Raw genomic sequence first — 25,726 nt, forward strand, 5'->3', positions numbered from 1 at the left:
TATCCTTTATACTTGCCATGAAATGCTGAGAACGGGAGTAGCCTTGGGAGCTGAGGATGACACAGCCACACAGGAAAGCCAGGGCCACAAATCAGGGAGTTGTTGAGAGAGAAACACGTTTCAGTTTTCTTTAAGCCACTGTGCTAAAGGTAGTTTGCCTGGAAGACTGTTTCTCCCAAACTTTGCATCACTCTATCCTTTTCATCACTTACATCTATGATCAAACGCCCTCTTAAAGGAGACTTCTTCTGTCCTTCCACCTGTTCTAAGAAGCTCTCTATCCATTCACCATTAATGGAAAGGATCTGGTTGTTTTATTTTCTTTTGCAATGAGAGAAGAAATCTCATCTACCTTATTCACAACTTATCAGTTGCACACCCAGAGTAAATACTGGTTAAGTATTTTTGAATGTGGTTAAACAGTAACTGTCTTTTATTTGATGTTTTTCTAACTCAAATAAAGTATGTGACAATTTAAGTAGTAAATTTTTGGCTTTTTTCTTTGCTTAATAGCCAAGTATTGATAGTATGTTTTTGAACAATATGTGAAGTGAGATTGTGCTTTGTTCCTGTACATGTATTCCTAGAAATATTTAAATATATGAGAGGTAATATGGTAGGTGGAAAACAAACAAAAACATACATTTCATAGAGTTTGCTATTTTTAAAAAATGACCTAATACAATTTTATATTATATCTTCCAATTATTTACTTATTTGAAGTTTAGAATGTACTAAAAGTATTCATGGAAATAGAAAAATATTTCTGGGGATAATTTTACAATGAGGGAGTGTCCTAACTTCAGTGGAGGGTCTATTTTATCTGGGACCTTTACAAGTAAGTTCTTCACCCTGCCAGAGAAAACAGAATAAAACGTTCCCCATTTACCATCTCACACTACAAAGAATTTGCCTACCAGAGAACACTGATAATGGCAAACAGAGGACAGCCAGAAAACCGAACACAAATGCCAGTACACAGATAGAGAAATGAATGAAAAGCTACAGCACTCAGGGTCAATCCTATTGTTTAATAAATATTAATGTTTTTCCAGAGGATAATGGAGAAAGAGAAATCCTCCTTTAGAAATCCACGGTGCATTAAGCAAGGACATAAACAAAGATGAAGAATTCTCCAGCCATATATTTGTAGAAATAATTCCGGAGAATGCATCATTATTCTCTCACTTATCCTATGTTAGAAAGGCAACATCAGAAACCAAACGGAAAAGAATATACACAAGGAAAGCCTAGAAACTATGAGTTATCACTAGTTCCTTAGTGAAGAAAAGGCTGAAATTGTCTGTCTTGTACTCTATAGTTTTTTACATCTATATTGATAACCAAACTGCTATATGTAAACATGCTTTATGATCTTATATCCAAATAAAATATATAAAATTATTATCTGTAAATATAATTGTGTATACATATGGTAGAGGGTTTGAGAGATTTGGGGGCTGATCAAGGGAAAAGATAAAACCTGCCCTGCCGGTGACAGTAGCATGGGAAGCTTTATGGGGAGGTGCTTTGCAGTTTCCATGCAGGGGCAAGCCCCTCACAGCAGGCATCTGTCCAGAGGTTGCTGGGGATCTAAGAGGGGTCTTTACTGCCCAGGTGAGGGAGCTCAGCAGAACAGCAAGGGGTTTCTAACCAGAGAGCTGCCTAGGACAGCAGTGTCTTGGGGACTAGATGACTGTGCATGGGGTGAGGTTTCGTGGTTTGTGCAAGGAGGCAGGCTCTCTGTGGCTACAAATCTCCTTATTCAGGCTATTGATTGTTAAACTAACTGGAATGTGTTAAAAATTTGAGTTTGGCATCAGTGGGCTTTTGAAGAAATCGGTCTCAATTTGCAGTATAAAAGCCAACACACAGAGACCATTTTGACTCAATTATATAGCACAAACTTAATTATTTCTTTCTTCCTTTTCTTTCTTCCTTTTCTTTCTTTTCTTTCTTTCTTTCTTTCTTCCTTCCTTTCTTTCTCTTTCTTTCTTTCTTTCTTTCTTTCTTTCTTTCTTTCTTTCTTTCTTTCTTTCTTTCTTTCTTTCTTTCTTTCTTTCTTTCTTTCTTTCTTTCTTTCTTTCTTTGTCATCTATCTATCTATCTATGAATCAATCACATACAATGTCTTATTGCAGATTGTGGCATCACATACCAGGGGTGCCAAAAAAAAATGTATACACATGACTTGTATTCATCTGTTGTATTCATCTTCTGTTATCAGTATATATTGAGTATTACAATTTTAATAGATTTTCCTTTCTTAAAATGTGTATACATTTTTTTGGCCCCTCTGTATTCTAAACAATTTGTCATATCTGTAAAGATCCTAATTTTAAAACATATTCCAGTTACTTTTACATTGAGATATTTGACCTATGTAGACATTGTATTATTGCTTATCCATTACTTATAGGAGTATAATTGCCTAAAATTTTTATAACAGTTAATTTGCCAATATCATCATGTGTGTAGTCCCCAAATTCACTAAACTTATAGTTCTAATTATAATAATGTTTCCCTACAGATATAAGGTAAATGTTGGAAAATAGCCCCCACTAAATATTTGTTGAATGATGGATGACCTCTCCTATATAAATTTCATAGAAAAGAAGCCAATAAAATATGGAGATTGCCTATGATTTATGGGATTACACATTATTTTTTTCTAATTTGATTTTATAATAAATTTTAAATATTGACAATCTTTATGGATTAATCAAACCTCATCAAAATTATAATAAAAGTAATCTAAAGGTACTAAACCAGGGTTTGGTATTTTTCTGTAAAGAAAAAGATAGTAAATGCTTTCAGCTGTTGAAATTTATGGGCTCTGTTACAACTGCTCGGCTCTGGCCTGGTAGCATGAAAGTAACCATGGACAGTGGTATATAACTGAAAGAGTATGGTAATCCCATCACCTTCAACTAAAAAAAAAAAAACATTCCTAGACCAGGAAGCTTTCTCTTTTTGACTTGCATTTTTTTCCAGGTTTATTGAGATATAATTGACATACAAAATTGTGATGTTTTGATAACATGCGTATAGTGCAAAAGGATTACCACAATAAGGTTATTTAACACATCCATCACCTCATGTAATTAGTTTGTGTGTGTGTGAGTGTGTTGTGAAAACATTTAAGATCTACTCTCTTCGCAACTTTAAAGAGCATAATACAACATTATTAACTATACTCCACATGCTGAATATTAGGTACTCAGAACTCACTCTTTTTATAACCTGAATTTTGTACCCTTTGACCTACATCTCCCCATTTCTCCCAACCTTCAGCTCTTGGCAATTCCCATTCCACTCTGTGTTTCTATGAGTTCAGCATTTTTTAGATTCCACATGTAAGTAATATCATACATTATTTGTCTTTCTCTCTCCGACTTATTTCACTTTAGTATAATGCCTCCAAGGTTCATACATGTTGTTGCAAATGACAGGATTCCTCTTTTTTATGGCTGAATAATATTTCATTTTATATATATATATGCACTACATTTTAAAAATACATTCATCCACTGATGGACAATTTGTTTCCATATCTTGGCTATTGTGAATAATGGTACAATAAATATAGAAGTGTAGATATCGCTTTGATATTTTGTTTTTATTTCCTTGGGATATACTTGCATACACAGAAGTGGGGAAGTGGGATTGCTGGATCATATAGTAATTCTATTTTTATGTCATTCAGAAACCTCCATACTGTTTTCCAAAGTGGATATATTGTACCAACTTAAATTCCCAGCAATAGTGCAGAAAGCTTCCTTTTTCTTTCCATCTCGCCAATACTTGTTATATCTTGTCTTTTTGGTAAATAAATTAGCCGTTCTAACAATTGTGAGGTGATATCTTATTGTGATTTTAATTTGAATTTCCCTGATGATTAGTGAGTATCTTTCGTGTACCTGTTGGCAACTTGTATGAGTCTTGAGGAAAATGTCTATATGGGTTACTCTGCCCACTTTTTATATGTATTATTTGTATATTGCTTTAAAGTTGTATGAGTTCCTTATATATTTTGGATAATAATCCCTTATCTGATATATGATTTGCAACTATTTTCTCCAATTATGTAGGTTAACTTTTCATTTTTTTTTTGACTGGTTTCTTTTGCTACACAAAAGCTTTTTATTTTGATGTAGCCCCACTTGTTTATTTTTGCATTTTCCCCTTATGCTTTGGCTGGCATACCCCCAAAAATTGTTGCTAAGACCTATGTCATGGAGTTTTTTGCCTATCTTTTCTTCTAGATGTTCTGCAGTCACAGGTCTTAACATTTAAATTTTTAATCTATCTCAAGTTAATTATTGTGAGTATATTGTGAGTATTAGATAGGGCTCCAATTTTGTTCTTTTACATGTGAACGTCCAGTTTTCCCAGCGCCATTCATGGAACAGACTTTCTTTTTTCCATCGAGTGTTCTTGACTCCCTTGTTGAATATTAGTTGACTGTATATGCATGGCTTTATGTCTGTACTCTTATTTGTCTTCCATTGGTGTATGTATCTGCTTTTATGCCACTGGCATACTATTTTGTTTGCTATAGATTTGTAGTATACATTGAAATTGTGAATGGTGATGGCTCTAGTTTTGTTCTTCTTTCTCAAGGTTGCGTTGGTTATTCAGGGTCCTTTGTGGTTCCATATGAAATTTAGGATTGTGTTTCTATTTCTGTGAAAAGTGCCATTAAAATTTGTATAGGAGATGCATTGAATCTATAGATATCTTTGGGTAGTATAGACATTTTAACAATATTAATTCTTCTGACCCATGAACCCAAGACATCTTTTCATTTATTTTGTCTTCTTCATTTTCTTTCATCAATGTCTTATAGTTTTAGGTATATAGATCTCTTACCTCGTTGGTTATATTTATTCATATTTTGTTGGTTTTAATGCTACTATAAATGGAATTATTTTTTATTTCTTTTTGCAGAAATTTTATTGTTAATGTACAGAAATAAAACTGATTTTTATGTTGATTTAATCATGTAAATCATTTATATAAAATATGTATGCATATATAATATATATTAATCTGAAACCATTCATGTTAGATCTCTGTGGATAAATAATTTTGTCTTCCTTTTGATCATCTCTATTAAATTTTTCCACAATTGCAGTTACAATTTCTATAATTGAGCAAATACAATATCTACAGTAATTAATTAATTAAATGACAGGCAAGTGACTCTAAGCAGTAGTTTTAGACATCAAGTATAGAGAAGTGAGCAAAATTGCTGACAATAGGGGCAGGGGACAAATGAAAGCTCATAACTCACAAGTCTGCTGTTAGGTGAAGAATGGCTGAACGAGTACAGTGGGGGACCCACATCAGCCTCTTTCTTCACTTGGCTTCTCCATGCGCCAGTTTGAGTGGAGGCTGAGAGTATAAGGGTATTTTCCATGGTGACTGCTTTTCTGAGTCCACATACCAAAAGATTCATATGGTAGATGCCAGATATTTTTATTATCTAGTTAGTCTCAGGAGTCTTCCAGCATCACATACCTTGTATCATTGTAGTATGAACAGATAAAGGGAGGGCAGTAATGCACTCCATTTTTCAATAAGGAATGGATTCAATACATTATAGTAATTCAATACATTTTACCTTATATCTGTAGGAAAACATTACTATTACTAGAAACATACAGAAAAAGAAGGAATTGATAGCTCACAGTTTAGAGACAAGCTAATACATAATGTTTATGACTGTCATCTTTGTTTTAGGTATATATCTAGGTTTGCTTTGTGATCCGATCTTAAAGCCTTTGTATGATGATAGATGAATTATTTGATGTGCATATTGCTGTATCAGATATGTTGTGATTTAGTTCTACCATAGTATTTTAGAATACATTCTCCCTTTTTTGTTTCCTTTAAAATATTTGATATTTAGAGTAATTCTGATTTTTGGACATTTTAAAGGTTAATATTAATTTCCTTTCTATAATTAGGACAGTTTATAATCTGTTTTACGTGTATGATTTGCCTTTAAGAAATTTATAATATACTAATATATTTAAATATTAATTTATAAATTTGAATAAAGTTATTCTTGATAGAGCAAGTTTAGTAATTATTTAATGACTTTCTGTACTGAGAAGTAGTAGAAAAATAAATAAACTTAAACTGTCTTCTCTGTCATCACTTTGCTGATAAGTCTTGTTTCTAGTTGATTAGTTTGATGCTTTGATATTTTTATTTATTTTAGTCATAATGTTTTTATTTAAATAGTACATTTTGATCTCTATTACTTGTGTCTTCAGCTTTTCTTAATTCTAAATATTTATAATATTTAAATTTTGCAATTAAAATCATCTCCAATATTTTGCCTTATTTCTCTCTTTAAATGAAATCAAATTTTTGCACTTTTAGAAGTCTTACTTTCAAATGTTGATTGGATTAGGCTCGAATAAATTATATTTCTTGATTTCAGGCATATTTACAAATACCTCTTTTTTTTAACTTTAATGGTAGCTGATATCATGTCTCTATCACATTTTGTTTCTCTGAGAATACTGTACGAATACTGTACGTATGTATTACTCCATGTTTATCTAATATTGAATATTGTTCCTAAAATATGTTATTCTCTATCAATTTGTTATTTAAGTCACAATTTATTAAGGTATAATTTATCTTCTTCATCCAACATTTTAACCCTTATCCTTAAACACTTTCTGTCTTTTTTTTTTTATGCTCAATTTTCTTTGTGTGCAACATTTGGATGGGTGTGCTTGAGAACATTGACACTTTAGATTCTCCCAAAGCCTCCACAGGCTGAACTGATCTCCACCTTCTTGCTCATGCTACTTGGCGAGCATGAAAGACTTCACTTGAAATGGAGGTATTACCAGATGAATCTTGCCCTCCTGAATATCTACAGCTAGCTCTGCTGGTCACCTCTTGATAAGTAGCCATGGACAAGTCTCAGTATAACCTAAGCAGCACAGTTGAGTCTTATTATAGGAGGGATAGTTTATTTAAAAAGAAAACAAAACAACCAAACAAACAAACAAACAAAAAACTACAGGTCCCAGCAATTTCTGGAACCTCTTCTTAAAGCTTGGAAATAGTGATAGAGTTGTCTTGGCAAATAAATGTGGGAAGGGTAAGGAGACTTAGGAAACTAGGCATGTTGGAATAAATTTACTGTGTCAGACGAAAGCCTGAAGGATACTGAGTTGGCTTCCTTCACTAAAACAATAAGAAATACACTACTGAGGGCTATAAGAAGCTTAGCACCTCCTGTCCTCTGTGAGTCAGAGCTCACAGTGACAGATAAGTGAAGCTTTTAGAATACCCATGATCTGGACATTTATTTTGAAGCAACAACTTACAGCACCTTACGCTTCGCATCCTAAATAAATAGGCATAGTATGGGAGAGAGATTCTGGATTTAGGAGCCAGCCTTTACCTCATTATTAATGCAGCCTTCACCCATTTAAGGGAAGCAGAATGCTGCCAGTTTTGAGTGGTACCTAGTGTCACTTGGCACTAGGGCTCTGTAGCAAATCCAGATTAGTGATGAATTTGCTGCCCCTCAGCAGGTCCTGTGATATTAGGGAATCCATAGTAGATATGGTTCATGTGTTGAGTCTCTGGAAACCCCCAAATGGAGAGCTTCAGTACAGATGCCTTGAGTTCTGTGTCATTTGCATCATTAAGTGTTCATTTCTTCCTCAGCTTACATCTATAGACTCTGACTATATTTCCTTAGCATCAGCAGTGGCTAAGGAAGTAGGAAATCACCTAGGCCTGTTTCACAGATAGATCAGTTTCATGTTTCCATGGCCAAAACTACCACTAACTGAAGATGTCATTGAAGTGAATGGTGAGAAGAAATTATACTCTTTGAGGGGAGCTTTTGTCCTTTGTATGAAGAGAGAAAACATTTTGAGATAGGATATTTATGGATTTGTGGTTAGTGACAAATGACTTGACTGTTTTGTCAGAACCTTGAAAACACCCTGGATAGGACCAGAAACCTGAGAAAGACACATGCATATGAACCAATGAGTGTGAGCATATCTTATTCAAATCTTCTTTCTGATGCTAATACCCACAAAGAAATATTCATCACAGAGGTGAAACTGAATATCCAAGTGGGAATGATGATCCTTCTAATGGAGGCCAGCTATTTTGTCTGTTCAATCTATCCAAAGCGTACCCAATGGACTTTGAAAAGAGTAGTCATGGTGACAGGGATGGAAGGTATACACAACTCCAGAATACGGGCTCCCTCTCACCAAGGCTAATCTACTTACGACACTACTGGATGTCTAAACTATCAGCATAGAGACAAACACGGAGACTTCCACAGAGTTCTATCATTGAGAAGGCCAATCTTCCACTTGTGTGTTCATCATAGAAGAGGCAGAAATTTCCATCTCTGTGATTAATAATGAATTTTGAAAGTGGTTTTGCTTTTCATGTCTGATAACATTATATAATAACTTGCAGAATACCTAATTTAGTGACATGAGATTGTACACAATATTGTTTCATATCAAAGAGCCCAATTTAGGGTGGATGTTTTATGACAGATTCATAATCGTAGAAACTACTGGTGCCACGATAGTGCATGTCATTCAATAGCTGTCAGCCACGCAGATTATTGAAATGACCTCTTCAAGAATTAAGTAAGGGGTTAACTTGGTGTGAAACCTCATGTGGACAGGGCACAGTCTTCTAGAATACGGTGTATATGTTGAGCCAATGACCATTAAATTGTGCTGTGCTCTTACTTCGCGGGTATCAGAACTCAGTAGGGGAGGATTGACCCTTGTCATCAACACCTGGGGAATTTGTTCCTCCTGTCCCCAGAACGTAAACCCCATCAAAATTGGAGACCCTATTTGGAGGGGTACATAGTCAGGGTTCTACTAAATTAAAGCCATGTTTGTCATCTGATCATTTGGGACAAGTAACATTATTAAACTAGCAGACATAGTAAGGGATTACTTATAAGGAAGCACTAAAGATGTGCTACATAATGGAGCAATCAGGAAAATTTCTGGAACTTGTATTCCTGGGTATCTTTGGGTGTTTCCACACTTAGAAATGACAGTAAAAAAAAGAATTAGAAAAACTATGTTCTGAAAAGGATTCAGACCCTACTTTATGAAGATTTGTATCCACTGGGCAGGCAACATAGACAAATGGAAGTACTGGGTGAAGGTGAAGGGAATGTAGAATGAGTGGTGTAGAAGAAAAATGATGAATGTGGAGGTATAATAGCTTATTCCTCTCACCCTTCCATTTTAAGGATTTTTTTTTTTAAGATTATAGCCAGACTCTCTCCACAAGCATCACTAAAAGAGTGAACTCAATGCAGTTTGAGAAGATTTGCCTTTCAAACTGTAACCAACTCTGTTTATACAGTGCCCCCTAACCCTTCAGTCCACTTTCAGTCCTTGACAATATTTTTCAGCATAATGTCAGTTCCCCACCTGTATTTCTCAGGAGCTTGCCCGGCCATATTTGGCTGTAAAATAGAAAGGTGCAGGAGTTTATACTGCCTGGGGTAACGCTCAACCAATGAATAAGGGATTTAACTTTTACAAAATGCCCCAGGTTCCTTGTTCTCTTTCAAGAGAATTCTGAAGAATGTTCCATATGGTTTTTACACAAGGTCCTAAGAAGGATTAAGTCCAAGTAGCCCCAGCACTGATATGTCCATTATTGCAGTACTTATTGTCTTTTTCCCTCCTCATGTGTCACTTTGTTCACTTCTTCAATTGTATTTCCTGAGGTCATGTCCCAAATAAAGTACCTGCTCCCAAGACTTTGTCTCAGGATCTCATGCAATCCTAAGATACGATAAGATATATATATATATATATATATATATATATATATATATATATATATATATATAACCTAGGAAAATATATATATATATATATATACATTTTCCTAGGTTCCTTAAAAATAATCGTATATCATATTTCATACTTCATACCATGCTTTTATCTCCTTGTTCATATAAAAGTCTACTTTTAGTCTCAAAGTGATCAAACATTTTAAATAAGAAAAATATTGTGTAAATAAAACCTCGACCAATATAAGTTAATTCAACTCCTTATCCATTTAAAATGTATATATAACAACACCAGATTTGCTGTCACAAGGTTAGATCTGAAAAAATAAATAAATAAATGACCTCCACAAAAAAGGCATACTGTTTCTTATAAAAACGTCGACCTTGCCAAATTACTTCACAAGGGGAAAAGATATAATTAGACAAAGGGAAAGCATACTAATTTTCATTCCTATCTAGTTTAGGCCTATTTTCAGAATATAATGGATATTAATTAGGGCGCCTTAGGTCTTCTGTGTGCATAAAACAAGTTAGATTGTGAACTATATTGATGTTATATATATTTCAGATTAAGTTGCCTTACTCAATGGTCTGAAACTACCCTTGATCATGACACACCTGATTTCTGCAAAAATACTATTAGTTATTCAAAGCATTATATATTTACCATGACTCACAGTATCATGTATATTATAAATTACTTAATAAGCTCTTCTGAATTTAAACAAACCCTAGAAAATCCTACATCATTACATAACTAAATAAAAGTTTTAATGGAACTGAATTAGATCTGGCAGAGAAATGAGAGTGGAGGGATTGTGCTTCTATTTTTATTCTTCTTTACTATATAGAGAATCATTTTTTAAGTAAAAATATCATTCAACTTTAATATCCATTAAATACATATTGATAAGAGAAATACAAATTACATTGCCATTATTTTCTATAAAAATGTTTACAATTTGCTTATCTTGAACATATATAAAATATTTATGCATTTTTTGTGCCTCATTTTGCTGAACTGAACAATGGTTGTGGTAATTGTACCAACACATATGTAATAACTACATAGGTTAGTGTTGTAAAACCCTTAGAACAACACCTAGCCAGTTTATAAGTGTTCTATTTTGTGATTACAATATTTACTTTGAATTTTAAGTAACATTAACCAACAGTGGGGAATTAGGAATTTGCTTAGGTATCTAGGTGAACCAGATATGGAGGGTGGGTGGTGATTTCTTTTAAACTGACTTAGCAAACTTCTTGCTGCAACTGGGTGATGCAGGCCCAGCAAGGTCTGAGGTCAATTCAAAGTCTAGAGGGTTTAGAGGAGCCTGACTAGTTCAAAAAGAGCATCTTTGTCAAGCTGTAAATGTGGGCCCTTTATTAAGTAAAAGGTAGACTCAAAGAGGAGAACTGTTATCTCAGAGGCAGAGTGGTAAGAGCTACAAAGGATCATTCCCAGAGGGAAGCTCTTGGTCCTACTGAAGACCTGGAAACATGTTTTATTCAAGATTTTAGAATTGTGACAGATCATTTACTCTTATTTGTTTCTTATCTCTTCACATGTTAAACAGTGGTGTTTATGTGTTTACCCTCTCTATGTTACACCGTATATGTTGAGTTTATGGGGGGAAGATAACTGGTTTCTGTTTCACAGATCTTCAGGATAAGAGGAAGAACGGTGGGAAAACCTGGGTGAGATCCTGGACTTACATCTGATTCCATAATGAGAAAAGACTTTTGAGGCCCTTAGGAAAGGATGAAAGTATTTTTCAAGTGGGAGGAATGCAAATCACTTTTTTTTCCACAAATTAGTGAAGATAGTCAATTATTTGCTACTTTGCCCATTGAGAAATACAGTCTAATTCCCTTCCTTTGAAAGTTGGCTAGACTTAGTGACATTTTTGCGTCAATAGAATATGGTGACTAAGATGTCTGGCACTTGCAATGCTACATTATTATAGTAGATGGCTCATTATTTCTGCCTGGGACTCTTGAAACATCCTACCTGAAAGCCAGGAGGCAGAATGTAATAAATCTGATGATGCAGAGACTGCCCTGTTGGGGGACCTGGTTAGGGAATCTCTTTGACAGACTCAGCAGTGCTAAGCCTTCCAGCCACCCTCATTAAGTCTCCAGATACCTGAGTGAAGCTGGATTGGATCTTGAAATCCATATCATCAGCCAGTAGAATAACATTGGTGATATTCATCAGTGTCACATGAAAAAGAGTAATTGTCTAAATAATATCTTTCAAAACTCCTAATCCACAAAATTCTGAGATATATTATAAAAATAGTTGCTGTTTTAAACTACATTTTCAGTACTTTGTTATATAACAATAGATTACTAGAATAGAGGTCTGCCAATAATTTTTGTCTCCCAAACTCCAAAGGACAGCATTTTTTACATACTCCAGCATTAAATTGTATTTAGTTTTGCACACAGCATGCTGGTGTATTTGCATTATGTATTATGCCCATTCTGTGTGTGTGTGTGTGTGTGTGTGTGTGTGTGTGTGCACGCGCTTGCTTTCATTTTTCCTTTCCTGGTCAAAAACTATTGTTATAAACCCGATTAAATACTTTGATAACACTAAGAAGTTCATTTCAGGTGTCAAAATATCATGGGATCCCATCCTAACTATTTTTAGGGAGTTAATTAGGTATATCTTTCCTCCACTGCTTTATCACACAGGACCCATCTTGATTACTGCCTTCAATTTCAGTGTTATAACCATTTATTCATGCGTGTTCGTATTTTCCACTGAAGTGTAGTTCTTTGATGTTTTCATCTCCATACCCTATTCATTGTTTTTTACTCTGAGATATTTACACAATTACTAAACTGTCTGTCATAGTAATAACAAAGGTGCCCAAATTTCATGCAAAACCAAGATGCTGCGAGAGTGAGGTTGGCAGTGCTTTTGAATATAATGTTTCCGTTTGACTAGCAAGGCCTGCTGGGGCCATCTACCCTGGTTACTGATCAAGTCCAAGTTGACCAACGGCAGCAAGCGGACTGCAGGCCAGGGAGTCACAAGGCCTCCTCCATGGGAAATAACTGTACTTTTGACAAGAGCCCAGTGGATGCCTAAACGCCACTTCCAAAATGGGGTTGACCAACAGGCTGAATCAGGCTAGCGATGATGTTGTTTTGGAAAACGGTCGCTTTGAATACTCTGGCAGCAATTCAGCTTTAATTAAGCTGTGATTTTCTATTTGTATCTTAGGATTCTGTATTGTTTCCACTAGAGCACTTTGAAGGACACAAAGCAGCAGTTTGGAAGGGGTGAAGAGGTGCTCTACAGGTTCCTTTAGTACCTTTGTACATTCAGCCATCCCTGAATAGTAGAATTCCCTTTGACACTTATGGGATGGGAAAGTCCAAACATGTAACACTTCCAGTCTGTTCCTTTAAGTTTATACACTACGAGAGTGGTGTATTGAATTGGCACAAAATTACAAGATCCCTTTACCTTCCCTCCCCACTGTAAACCTTTCTCAGTTGAATTTGGGAATTCTCTCCCCTTCGAGGTCTGAGTTAGATGGTAACTTGGGCACCTGTATGAATCAGAACCAAAAAGGTTTTATGTATTTTCTATCCAATATCCCCCAATAAACTCAGAAGGGAGATAGGGAGAACTCAAGTCCACCCCTAATTGTTTTCTCCTTAAAGAAGCTAAAGTCAAGGTATATGAAAAAGACAGATCAGTACATGTGATGGGAGCAAGAAGCTTTTTGCTAATAAACAAGCAAATCGCATTTATTTTGGTCTTGTGCAACATGGTGGCTGCTCTCTGCTCAGCCATGAATTTACAATATCTTTGGTCCAATTCAAACCCTTTGTAAGAAAGTAAGGTCACGTTTACTGACACCATCTACTTCAGTTTAGGGTCCTCCTTATCTAAGTAGCTATAGTCATTTTGTTTTCTGCCTTGAGTCTGCTGCTAACGCCCCTTTGTTAGGATACCATCTCTTTGTCTGCCTTTTGGAAGAGAATGGCAACAATCGAGCCACCATTTAGGCAGATTGTGTCAGCTCTATCTCCTGCCATTTCAGCCTCTACTTGTTAACTCAACTCTTGGGAAGTTGCATCAATGGGAAGAATCATGGAGGATTCTTACCCTCACTCCCTACCACACACAACCTAACACTCATGTGAGAGAACTGTTGGTAGATCTCAGGGAGTCATCTTGTATCCCCAAATCTGACACCATTCCAGAAAGCCATGTCTCTTTCAGCATAGCTTCCTCATCATTAAAACTGATGAGAATGTTAAAGGGTCTGAGATTCAATCCTACTTGTATGCTAATAAATTAGCCCCTTACTGTGCCATGGATGCTGTCAGAAAGCATGACTCTCCTGGGTAAGAAGCAGAGGTCATTATTGCTTATGACACAGAAAGCCTGAGCAATGGCTCAGGTAAAAGAATGGTCAGGTTTGTTGTTGTTGTTGTTGTTGTTGTTGTTGTTGTTTATTTGAACATCCAGAAAAACGTGGAGGACCAAAAGAGGCCCTAAGAAGACTACCATCCAGCCAGGTGATGCCCACCTAAGTACTCTATGTGATGCCCTGTGTGTTTGCACTCTGTGTGATAGGAAAGTAAACAATCCCTAGCTCTCTAGTGGCTCCAAAAATTCTTTGGCCTATTGCTTTCTTTTGGTTCTTTCCCTGGTCTTGGGTGATTTTGTCTCATAAATACATAGATTAGTACTCAGTCAAAACCTTGAGATCACTCTCCGGATTTTTGAAGTTCTTTCCTGGTGTCATACCCTCCTATATGGTATTCTATCCTACAAATTCAATCCATCTAGGCCTAATGAATTCTGGTCTCTTCTAAATCCAACATTTCTGCTGGGTCTGGTTTGGTTTTCCCTTTATAACTCTCTGCTCTGTAAACCGTCTTCAGATAGTATTCTGGGCCCCTTGTAGAGCTCACTTTGCTGGTTTCCCTTCTCGGAGATCATATTCTTTGCTACTTAATAATTATATCTGACAAATATTATTTAATATTCATTAATGTATATTATCATAATATCTCTTCTAGATTTCCTTCCTTCCTTCTTTCCTTCCTTCCTTCCTTCCTTCCTTCCTTCCTTCCTTCCTTCCTTCCTTTCTTCCTTCCTTCCTTCCTTCCTTCCAGAGAAAACTTAAGACCTATCTTTGTTAATCCAGCAGCAGAAATTTGTTTTCTTGTTTAGATCAGCTGTAAAGATTGTTGATGAGAAGTCCTGCTGTATCACATCTACATTTTATTCTCTGTGAATCAGAAATAGATAGTATTTCCATCATTTCTTATGTTTGAATCTGATATTTTAAGAATATTTAAAATGATGCTTTACTACAAGTATATATGTCTACCCCCGGCTATTATGATTTAGTAATAGACTATATTTTTATCACACAATGAACAGTTTCAGGAACCAGAAAACTGACCCTCAATTGTTCATTTGTGCGTGTGTGTGTATGTGTTTGTGTGTGTGTGAAGCAAGCTCTGTATTTTCTTTAATTTTTATTCAATCCACTTAGAAATTAGGTCCCTTTAGTATGTCTTTGTACCTAATTAGCTAATATCTTATGTTGGGAATTTAAATATATTTTTAAATGTGAGAATAATCTGTATTATTCAAAAGTGATTGTCTTGAACAACTGAAAACTATGTTATGAGCTACAGTTTAGGCAAGAAGTCTTCTCAAAGGCATATTAAAAAGGAAAATCAACTATAAACAGAATATTGCCCATCAATGCAAAAATGTCTTGATAATAGATTTCTATTAATAAAACACTACATAAATATAAAATGAATAAATATGCTGAAAGACATTTGTAAAATTGAACACGTATTTCTGATAAAAGCTTGTAGTCTACTAGAAGTAGAAGAATAAATTGTTAACAAGATATCTTAAATCAGCTTCTCATATTCTGTTCAACAATGAAACTGTTAGGCCCTTTCATTAAAGTCTGGAATATGACAGAATAGAGTCTCTAGTTCTATTACAGAAATGAGATATAGCTTAGTAAAATGTATTGAAATTATCACTATCGTAGCCTAGTTGAATGTCTTTGCAAATTGCAAAAAAGTAGAAATATTATAAAAAGTAACTGTAAAGTAAGTATAGTAAGGTGTTCGACACAAATGTGTCCACAGTTATCCATAACAAAGTGACTATTAACTCAAAAATATACTTGAAATATTCAAAAGTTAAGTGTGAGAGGTTGAGCATGCTTCACTCAACTTTTTCAACAAATTCTTATAAACTGTGCACTGAATTAGTATGTCTTTGTACCTAATTAGCTAATATCTTATGTTGGGAATTTAGATATATTTTGAATGCAATGCAATGGAATCATAAATTAAATCCCAAAGAAGACCCGAGATCAAACAGGCAGATTGCTCACTAATCATATTGTTAAACATTAGTGAACTTAACCAGTACAGGACAGAAAAGAAATAGATCTAGGAAGAAATGTTATTTACTCCCCCCATTTCACATATCCATGGGTTGAGTTAACCAGAAAAACAGGTATTTGCAAATATTATCCGATCCAGCTGTACACAGAGTATAGCATGTCTAGATTTTTAAAATACCTATCAGATATTCTCTTACTTCATTAAATTAGAGACTACAAATCCCAGAAAACAAGTAAGTAGGAAGCTAATGGAAAGACATATCATTTATGGACTTCACTCACTTAGGAAAAATACTGTGAACTTGATCTAGATGGGAAAAACATTGGAAGCGTATATGCTGGAAACATTGCATTTCCTATGCAGAAGTCTTCCTCTTCCCTGCCATTAAAACGGGATTTCATGAAACTAGCTATTGTGAACTAAATGAATGTCTGTTGTCAAGTATAAACTGAAACAAAGGGATGTCAGGAAATCCTGAACTTCATTTATAAAAAGGAACCTGCTAGAACCTGTATGGGAAGTGAGAGACACAGAGACAATCCACATTTGCTTATTGTAAACTTTGGACCAAGTGAATTTATCCTCAGTCAAAAATAATATAAAGAAAGAAAATGACCAGTAATCAAACCAAGGCAATTATTGTGGCATTACGAGCAGGAAACATATTTTTTTTCTATACGTTTTAATAAACAGTGTATGTCTAAAAGTAATATCACCCAAACAATCGAACATACTGGGCGCTGTTTGCTTTGTTTTCAGAAGAGGAACTGTGTTGTAATGAAACTTGGATGAAATAGGAGTGACAAAGAATTTGAAGAGTAAAAGGTGATGAGATTATGACAGACAGAAAAGTTTTCTAAAAAAAAATGACATAATGAAAAATAAAAACAAATAATGAAACAGTTAAAATCCACAGGAGGGATGTTAATGATGTGGTCTGATGTGTGTAAGAATTAGAGACACATGAGTTAAAAATGAGCACTTCTACATATCAAAAATGAATAATGAGCAAGTTACTTATATTTCTGCATCACATTTTCTTGAACTTAAAAAATGTACATGTATATACACAAAATATATATACTTAGCTCTCAAGAGTTTTGTGTGTGTGCAAAGATTTAATGAGATAATTCATGTAAAGCAATTAATATAGGAATGGTTTAAAATTAAAATAAACATTTTATAACTGATATTATAAAATGGTAGTTTTCATATTTACCAATTCAATATGAGGAATTTGGAGGATACAATTTTCATGCCTATGATTTCTAAAACAACAAAGTATGGAAACTCTCCTAATGACTTCATGAGACCATCATGAAATTGATACCAAAACCGGATAAGAAAGTTTCTATACTCACAAACATAGTTCTGCATACAAATGATATGTTATAAGCAAGGAAGAAATGATAAAAGAATGCAAGGATAGTGCAACATCATGATTTGTTACATCATCAATTAAAAGGAAAAATCATATCAAGACATTAATAAATATATTTAGCAAAATTCAGTAGTCATTCTAATAAAATTTCTAAGTAAATTTTGAATACACGATATATGTATATGAAGAGATTTTCTAGAAAAACAAATAGATATGATTCTGAAAGGCAAAGTGTAAAATTAATAAGATGCAAAACACAGTTGTTTTTCAGTTTTCTTTTTGAAATTTTTAGAAAATGCAATAAGATAAGAAAATTGTAGTACATGTTGTAAAAGGTGGTATGATTTCCAATTAGTGTGATTGTGAACCTAGAAAAGATAGCAGACTTGAGTTTAAAAATCACTCAATTTATGAGGGAATTTAATAAGATTATTGGATAAAAGATAAATATACATATGTGTGTGTGTGTCTTGTATAGATATGTGATATATATATATATATATATGTATTCAATTCACGATATTAGAACTACCTAAAATAATAAGAGATGCACTAAAAAGTAATGTAACTACTTATATAAAAATTCCAAACTATATATTTAAGGACATAAATAAAAATATCTGAATAATGGAAATAATACCATTTATTTGGTTGGGAAAACATTATGTTTAAAATTAACAGTCCTCCAAAATAATTACATTTATAATATTAGCCCACTTAGAATTTATATGTGTATGTCTATACTGTATTTACAAATATAATTTACTTTCATTTAGTAAAAAATAAAGTGTATGTGGAATGAAAAAATCTGAAAATTACAAGAAACTTATGAAGAACATATGTCAACTTCTACTATAGATAAATAGATCAGCATAAAAAAATTAACATCCAAAAATTGGTTCCAGTATATTTATAAATGTATTATATGACAAAATGTTATTTCAATTATGAGAGAAGTGGATTATTATTATTATTGTTTTTAATTTAGACTGGTAAGACTCTCTCCTGGAGAGAGTTTTATTATTCATAGTCTCACATTCTCTTTCTGCACCGAGTTCATACCCAGTGTGATTGTGGTTATTAACAGTAGTAATGATGATGAAGAACTGAGCTCATTAGTGACTTTGAGGACTGACCTGGACAATTGAGCAATGTAGTGATTTATCTAAGATAACTATAAATAAAACAACTTTTTCTAAAAATAGCCTTTTTTTTTTCTGGTGATATGGAAATAACTAAGCCCTTCTGGCATTCTATCACCATTAAATATATATATATATATATATATATATATATATATATATATATATATATATATATATATATATATGTCATCTAGTTTCGTATTTTAAACAAACTTCCTAATACTTCTCTTACAATAAATTTTGTTTTCCCTCTCGTGTCACAGCTACCAATAATATTTTGTGATGACTTAGTTAAAATATACACTAACTTACTGAATTATAGTTTTATGATATATTTTCTCACATACAAATAATTATCACTACTTTTTTTCCTAGCAAAGTTTCAGTTTCTTTTATAAAATTCAAACTGATCATGTATATTTATTGAAAAAATACAATAAAAAGTAATGTGACTATAAATTGATTTTCATAAAGTAAAAAGCACAAATTCTGTTGCTGATTTATTTTTCAAAAATATTGTTTATCAAACTTATCTTTCAACAAAGAATGTAGAGGGGTAGCAGTCGAATAAAAGTAACATGGACTCGAGTCAGACAGATTCTACCACTTAGCAGTATGTTAGAGGAAACAAGATGTTTGTCATACTTGATTTCTAAGTCTCAGTGACCCTGTAAAACAGCACTTCTCCAAGTGTGGTCCATAGTTCCTGGAGTATTCCAAGACACGTATGTTGGTTCCATGAGGTCAGAACTATTTTCATAAGAATATTAAGATTTTACTTGCTTTTCCATGATGTTGACATTTGCACTGATGGTACAAAAGCAATGATAAGTAAAAGTAGTTAGAGTCTTAATTGAAATCAAAGAAGTGGTGCAAACTGTATGATATAGGCTGAATGTTTATGCCCCTCTCTCCCATCCCAAATTCATACGTTGAAACCTAATCCCAAAAGTGATGGTGTTTGAAGGGTCAGGTGTTTGGGATGTGATTAAGTCGCAAGACTAACCCTCATTAATGGGACTGGTGCCCTTATAAAAGTGATTCCTGTGATCTCACTCTTCCCTTCCCTGATGTGAGGACAGAGAGAAAAGACTGTGATTTAGAAACAGGAAGCAGGCTCTCACCAAATACTGAAATCTGCCAGCACCTTTATCATTGCTGTCGCAGCCTTCATAACTGAGAAATAAGTTTCTGTTGTCTGTAAGCTACCCAGTCTATCGTATTCTTTTATAGCAGCCTGGATGACCATCAGTACTTGCACTTAAAGACTTTCAGATGAGATTTGTTGTATTAATGGCAAATTTGTAGTTTCTTTTATGTTGTGTAATAAAATGAGTCAATATTAGAAAGGTCTGCATTCTAAAGTGAACCGATATAAATTCATTCAAAGTGCACGCTAGACCAATAGACTTTAATGAACCAGTCCAAAAAGTGTATTGATTTGTGTTTAGACTTGGCATTAAAGCTATCCTGTAAGAAACTACCACTGTTAAGTTGAGAGTGTAGTGGCAGAGAGTAATATTCACAACTATCTAAGAAAGATCCTAAAATAACTAATTCTTCTCTCCTTTCCACATATACATCTGAATAAGACTGTTTTTATATACTTAACGGCAAAACGTGTCATAATAGATTGAATGCAAAACCAAATGTGAAAATCTAAGAGTTGTTTTTTTTTCCTTTGATCCAGATGTTAAGAGAAATTTTCAATGTAAAAATGTAAATTAATGCCATTGTTCTCACCTATTTTTCTTTTAAAAATATTTATTTTTCATATGTTAACATGTAATCGGCTTATTATGATTACTTTAAATGAGGTAATTCTTTTTTTTTAAGTTATTTTCTTAGTTGAATATAAGTTCTATCCAATCCTAAATAAAAGGATGCTGAAACTGGTTTTATTCTTCTAAGGAACAGTGGCGGTTAGAGTCATACAATACTTAATGCTGATTTTGTAGCACCTTCTTCAACAAAACACTCCCTGGCCCTTTGCACACAGTCACATAGCTGGGCCCATTCAGGACATCCCATCTATGCCAGGACATACGCCTAGTCATATATGGTAGGTTTTGAATTTCCTGGCATGCCTTGAGACACGATTGACCTGGCCTGTGTGTTCATGCTAAGTGAATGAGATTGACAGATGATGTAAATAGACTAAGCCCTGCTTATGGAGGGAGGGACCTGATGAGAGAAAAGATAAACAGGTGTTTGTTCTGAGATGAAGTTTAATATGACAGATAACACATGGTATCTAAAGGAAGCACAGTAGCAGATGGATTTCCAAGCATGATATTAAAAGTCAGGGCAACCTGAAACAGAGGACTCTCAGCAGCCGTAGTAGGAATAATGAATGGGACATAGTGAGAAGGCTAGGAGGCGACTAGTAGAAGAGGCATTTTTCTGCAGTGTTTAAGGTCATCTACCTTTTTTGTAATTATTGGAGATAAGTCAAATCAATAATAGTGTTCTTGATAACTTTTTTTTATTGATGTGTTTCTATATTTTAAGCACCACTCCACGTGTTTTATAAGCATTAGCTCGTGTAAACCTCATCACCAATTACGTGGACAAGAAAACCGAGGCACGAAGTATTGTTTGCTCCCGGTCAGTGAGTAAGTGTGAAAATTATGTGCTACTGTAGTCTCAGTTGAAAACCTTGTGAGTTGGACACCAACATGGGTGGCTTTCCCACTACAATCAAGTGTTTTTTAGAATCATAGGAATCCAATGAAAAGTGGCAAATCAGAGATTTTGAAAATGCTGACTTGAAAAGAAAACACCTCAACAAGACCTGGCAAATAGAGTTGCTTCCATTGAAAAGTTTGTATTTTCCAGAGAAGCGGCAATGGCTGAATGACACATTTTAGGAGACACTAATCATAAGTATCTTTTGCACCAGATATGAACCATTGAAGTAGGCAGAGTAATGGCTCCCAGACATGTCCACAATCTAAACCCTGCAGTCTGTGAATATGTCACCATACATAACGAAAGGGACTTTGCATATGGGATTATGTTAAAATATTAATGCAGGAAGATTATCCTGCATTATCTGGATGGATCTATGTAATCGCAAAGATCTTTATAAGTGAGAGTCAGCAGCTCAGATTCAGAGAAGGAGATGGGATAGCAGAGGCTAGACTGATGGGGATTGATGGTTCTGAAGATAGAAGGGAGCCATGGCCCAAGAAAAGTGGGCAATCTCCAAAAGCTAAGAGAAAGTAAGTAACATATTCTCCTTTAGAATCTTGCAAAGGATGCGGCACTGCTGAGATCTTGATTTTAGGCCCATAACACCCATTTAAGATCACTGAAATGCTCCAGAGTGTAAGATACAAATTTGTGGTGTGTTAAGCCACTAAGTTTGTGATAATTGTTTATAGCAACGAGAATATCCAATAAGCCCATTCAAACAGTAAAATTTGTTTCTTACTTGAAGACTTTCCCAATTCATTTTTAGTTCACAAACCTTGGACTATGGATAGCAGGTATAGGCCATCTGGTCTCCTGGTGAAATTAATACTACTCAGTTTCTGGTATGGCTGCTGAAAATGCTCAATACTGGATAAAACATAGTTTTGTCTGAGATAATTATCTTAGGAACTAAGGATTGAATTGTTTTCTAAATTGCATAGGTCTTGGGCTGCTGCTATGAACATCTAATGTGTATTTTTAAGTCATTAGACTCTTTAAAACCCAGGCACTGAGGAATTTGCAATTAAATTAATATAATTCCCAGAACCCCATGGGAACCATACCTATTCAGTAGGAGAGGAATCCCAGGCTGGGTGCTACTAATGGCAGTCCCAATTCCATTCAGGAATCAAGAAATTCCTGGCAGACTCTGAGCTAGACAAGAAATTGGATACTATTGTTTCGGATTGTATTTAATTTAGGATTTTGGATATGAGGCTTTTAATACTCAAGGTTTGAGGCAACTGATCTTAAACTTCAATGCCTTTGATCTTTGAATTTTAATTTTCAAAGTGATTTGCAATTTTAATTATAATACTCCTTTGGAAATTTATAACAAGAGGGGACTTATATTCAAAGTTGGTTCAATGTATATTGTTTGCACACTATTATTGGAGTACCTTTGCATGTTTCTTGTTATTATAGCCTTCCGTTTTCAATTTTATGTAAAGTTTTGCTTAAAACTGCAAGAAATAGCTTGAGAGTATTCCTATAGAGACAGTTCTAGATGATACCTGTGTCTGCCCTTTACAGCTGCCTAACTTGGAAAGAATGGTAACTGCTATCCCAAATTGTCCACCGTGACAGAAGACAAGTTCTGATGGACTGGAAGTTCTATATTTCTAGAACTTCTCATCCTTTACCGGATAATTTAGTCATTTGTTTTTATGTTTCCAGACATTCCTTGTAGACAAATTTGATTATCCACAGACTTGCCTACATTATCCCGATGATATACACTCTCAGGACAGCATTTTATGCTCCTTTTCTAAATATTGTAGATAGCCTAAGTACCATACGTTCTTACATGCTGGTTATATGGAAGAAAAAGAGAGAAGAAAATACTTCCATGTTTGAGGACAACTTGCCTGTGGCATAGACTTAATTAGAATAGAGTTCAGATGCATTGCACAGTGTGCTGTAAACGAAGTGTGGGGCATCCCCCAGAGTCCCCAGGAAGACCTGACAGAGGCAATGATTGGGAAACAGCCACCTGAATGGTAGCAGAAAACCATTGCCTTTCCTAATTGATAGATGGGTGAAAATAACTGGGTATTCTGAGCTCAGCTATTTTTTCTTAACTTTGGAGAGGCAGCCTGCTCAGGGTTTTCTCCTTGATCCCTCCATGTGGTCTCACCTGTGTACCTCTCCACTGAGCAGAACTTTTCAGGAAGCCCTAGTTCTATAAAGTATCTACAGATACAAGCAAATTCTCCTGGCCTGGTTTTTACTTAGAGTAAAGGTTGTATATCAGCCTCCATCTTTATTCTTTGTTTTATTTATCAATTTATTCAGACATCAACAGGGAGGAATAGTGCCACCTATTTGGTCTATTTCAGAAATTTCAACATGATTTTTTGTTAAAGACTATAGTTTAAAATACAAATAGTGTATAAAATTTAAGCCAGACCATAAAATGTTGGAAAAGTGAGGATGCCCAGATACTTTGCATGTGTGCTTGCACACACACACACACTCACACACACACACACACACACATACACACTCCTATTCTGGATGTGAATGGGTTTGTGTTGTACTTTTTATTTAATTATATTACTCCCTTGAGCCACTAAACTTCAAAAAACTGATATGGTTACCAAGGAAAATGCTAAGGATACAATTTGCACAGAATAGGATGGCAATCTCATCAAGAGACCGTATTACAAAGGCCAGAAGCAAGAAAAAAAAAATAAGTGGTAAAGTGCAATAAAGAACAAAAATAAACAAGCCAACCCTGGTAAGAAGTCACTGGAAACTGGGCCTACATTTTGAATCAGTATAATTTCCTGGAAACATAATTCTCCCTGTTTAAGTGTCAGTGCCATAAGTTTCAGTGACAAAATTTGTAGCAACCTAACAGGTTTTCTGACATTGGTTTCTTGATTCATGCTAGCACATTTGCACAATATGATACCCTCGTGCTAATCCATAGAGAGTGCAGGGGGCTTATCCATATTAAATGTTTTGCAGAAGGGGAAATGACTCACTTGTTAATGTAGAGATGTTTATGAACAAATAGCCAGAGCACTTTCGAATAAGAAATTCATGGAGAAAGTACAGGAGACAACCTGACTAGTCAGTGGTCTGATTTGCATCCTCTGTGCATCTTTTTCACCGCTGTTAATTACAGAATGTTTCTAAAATGATTCTAATTTGGGGTAAAGTGCATATGTACAGGAAGATGTGTGAGATCAGGTCTGTGTCACACTCAAGGTATAAAGCGGTTATGAAACAACTGGAAAAATAGACTGATAAAATACATACTTTAGGAATTCAGGGTGAGATTGATTTCAGGTCCCCAAAATACAGTACTCTGAAAAATGTCACGGTGCTGTCATGGGCTTTGTGTTCTGCATACCTCTCACTGTTAACTAAAGCCAATCTTTAATGCTGTATCCTTGACCTAATTTAGCACAATGCTCATGCGCTGAAGATTCTGAATTATAATGACACAAATTTTAAAGCTTCTGAACGTGGTCATATTCCTTGCATTATGTCAGAATAGCTGAAGGCAGTCGCAGCATGGTGTAATGCTAATAAGAACAGACTCTGGATCTAGATTTCCTGAGATTAATACCTGCCTCTGCCACATCCGGGCTATGGTATATCATGGAAATTTTGTATCTTATTTCCCTCAGCCCCCAAATCAGAATAAAACTACTTGTTCTTATCTCATAAATTGGTTATGAGGATGATGTGAGTTAATCATCCTCATATGACTTAATATTTATAACACTGTTTGTCACAAGTGATATATGTGTGTGAAATTAATTTCAAAAAGAATAGTCTAGAAAGAATCCTACGTTACCTTATTAGAATTTCTATGATCTGCAAAGCTAGCTCCGTACTCTCATTATGTATCATCATAATAGTCTGTATTTCTCCTTTCATAGAATATTTTTAGCTTGTGAATTTTTACTTATTTTCTCCTCAATAGGGTATAAACTGCAGGACAGTGTAGACATTATTTATTTTGTTACCTGTGATTACTCAATGGTGAAATAGTGCATGATACCTATGAACTGATAAATATTTGTGAAAGAAATGATTGGAAAAAAAATCCATGGTTCAGACTATCCCAGATATATACAAGTGATTAGAACAGTACTCAGTAAGTACTCATTGTTGATTTGAATTGACTAATCCATCTCTGCTCTAGGCTACTCGGTCAAAAGATCAAAAAGTCGCTAAATGCTTCCATGTGGATCATACATCACATTAGTGTAGTCATTAAGGTAATGG

Source organism: Rhinolophus ferrumequinum, chromosome 4 (assembly GCF_004115265.2).
Source record: "Rhinolophus ferrumequinum isolate MPI-CBG mRhiFer1 chromosome 4, mRhiFer1_v1.p, whole genome shotgun sequence".
Lineage (NCBI taxonomy): Eukaryota > Metazoa > Chordata > Mammalia > Chiroptera > Rhinolophidae > Rhinolophus > Rhinolophus ferrumequinum.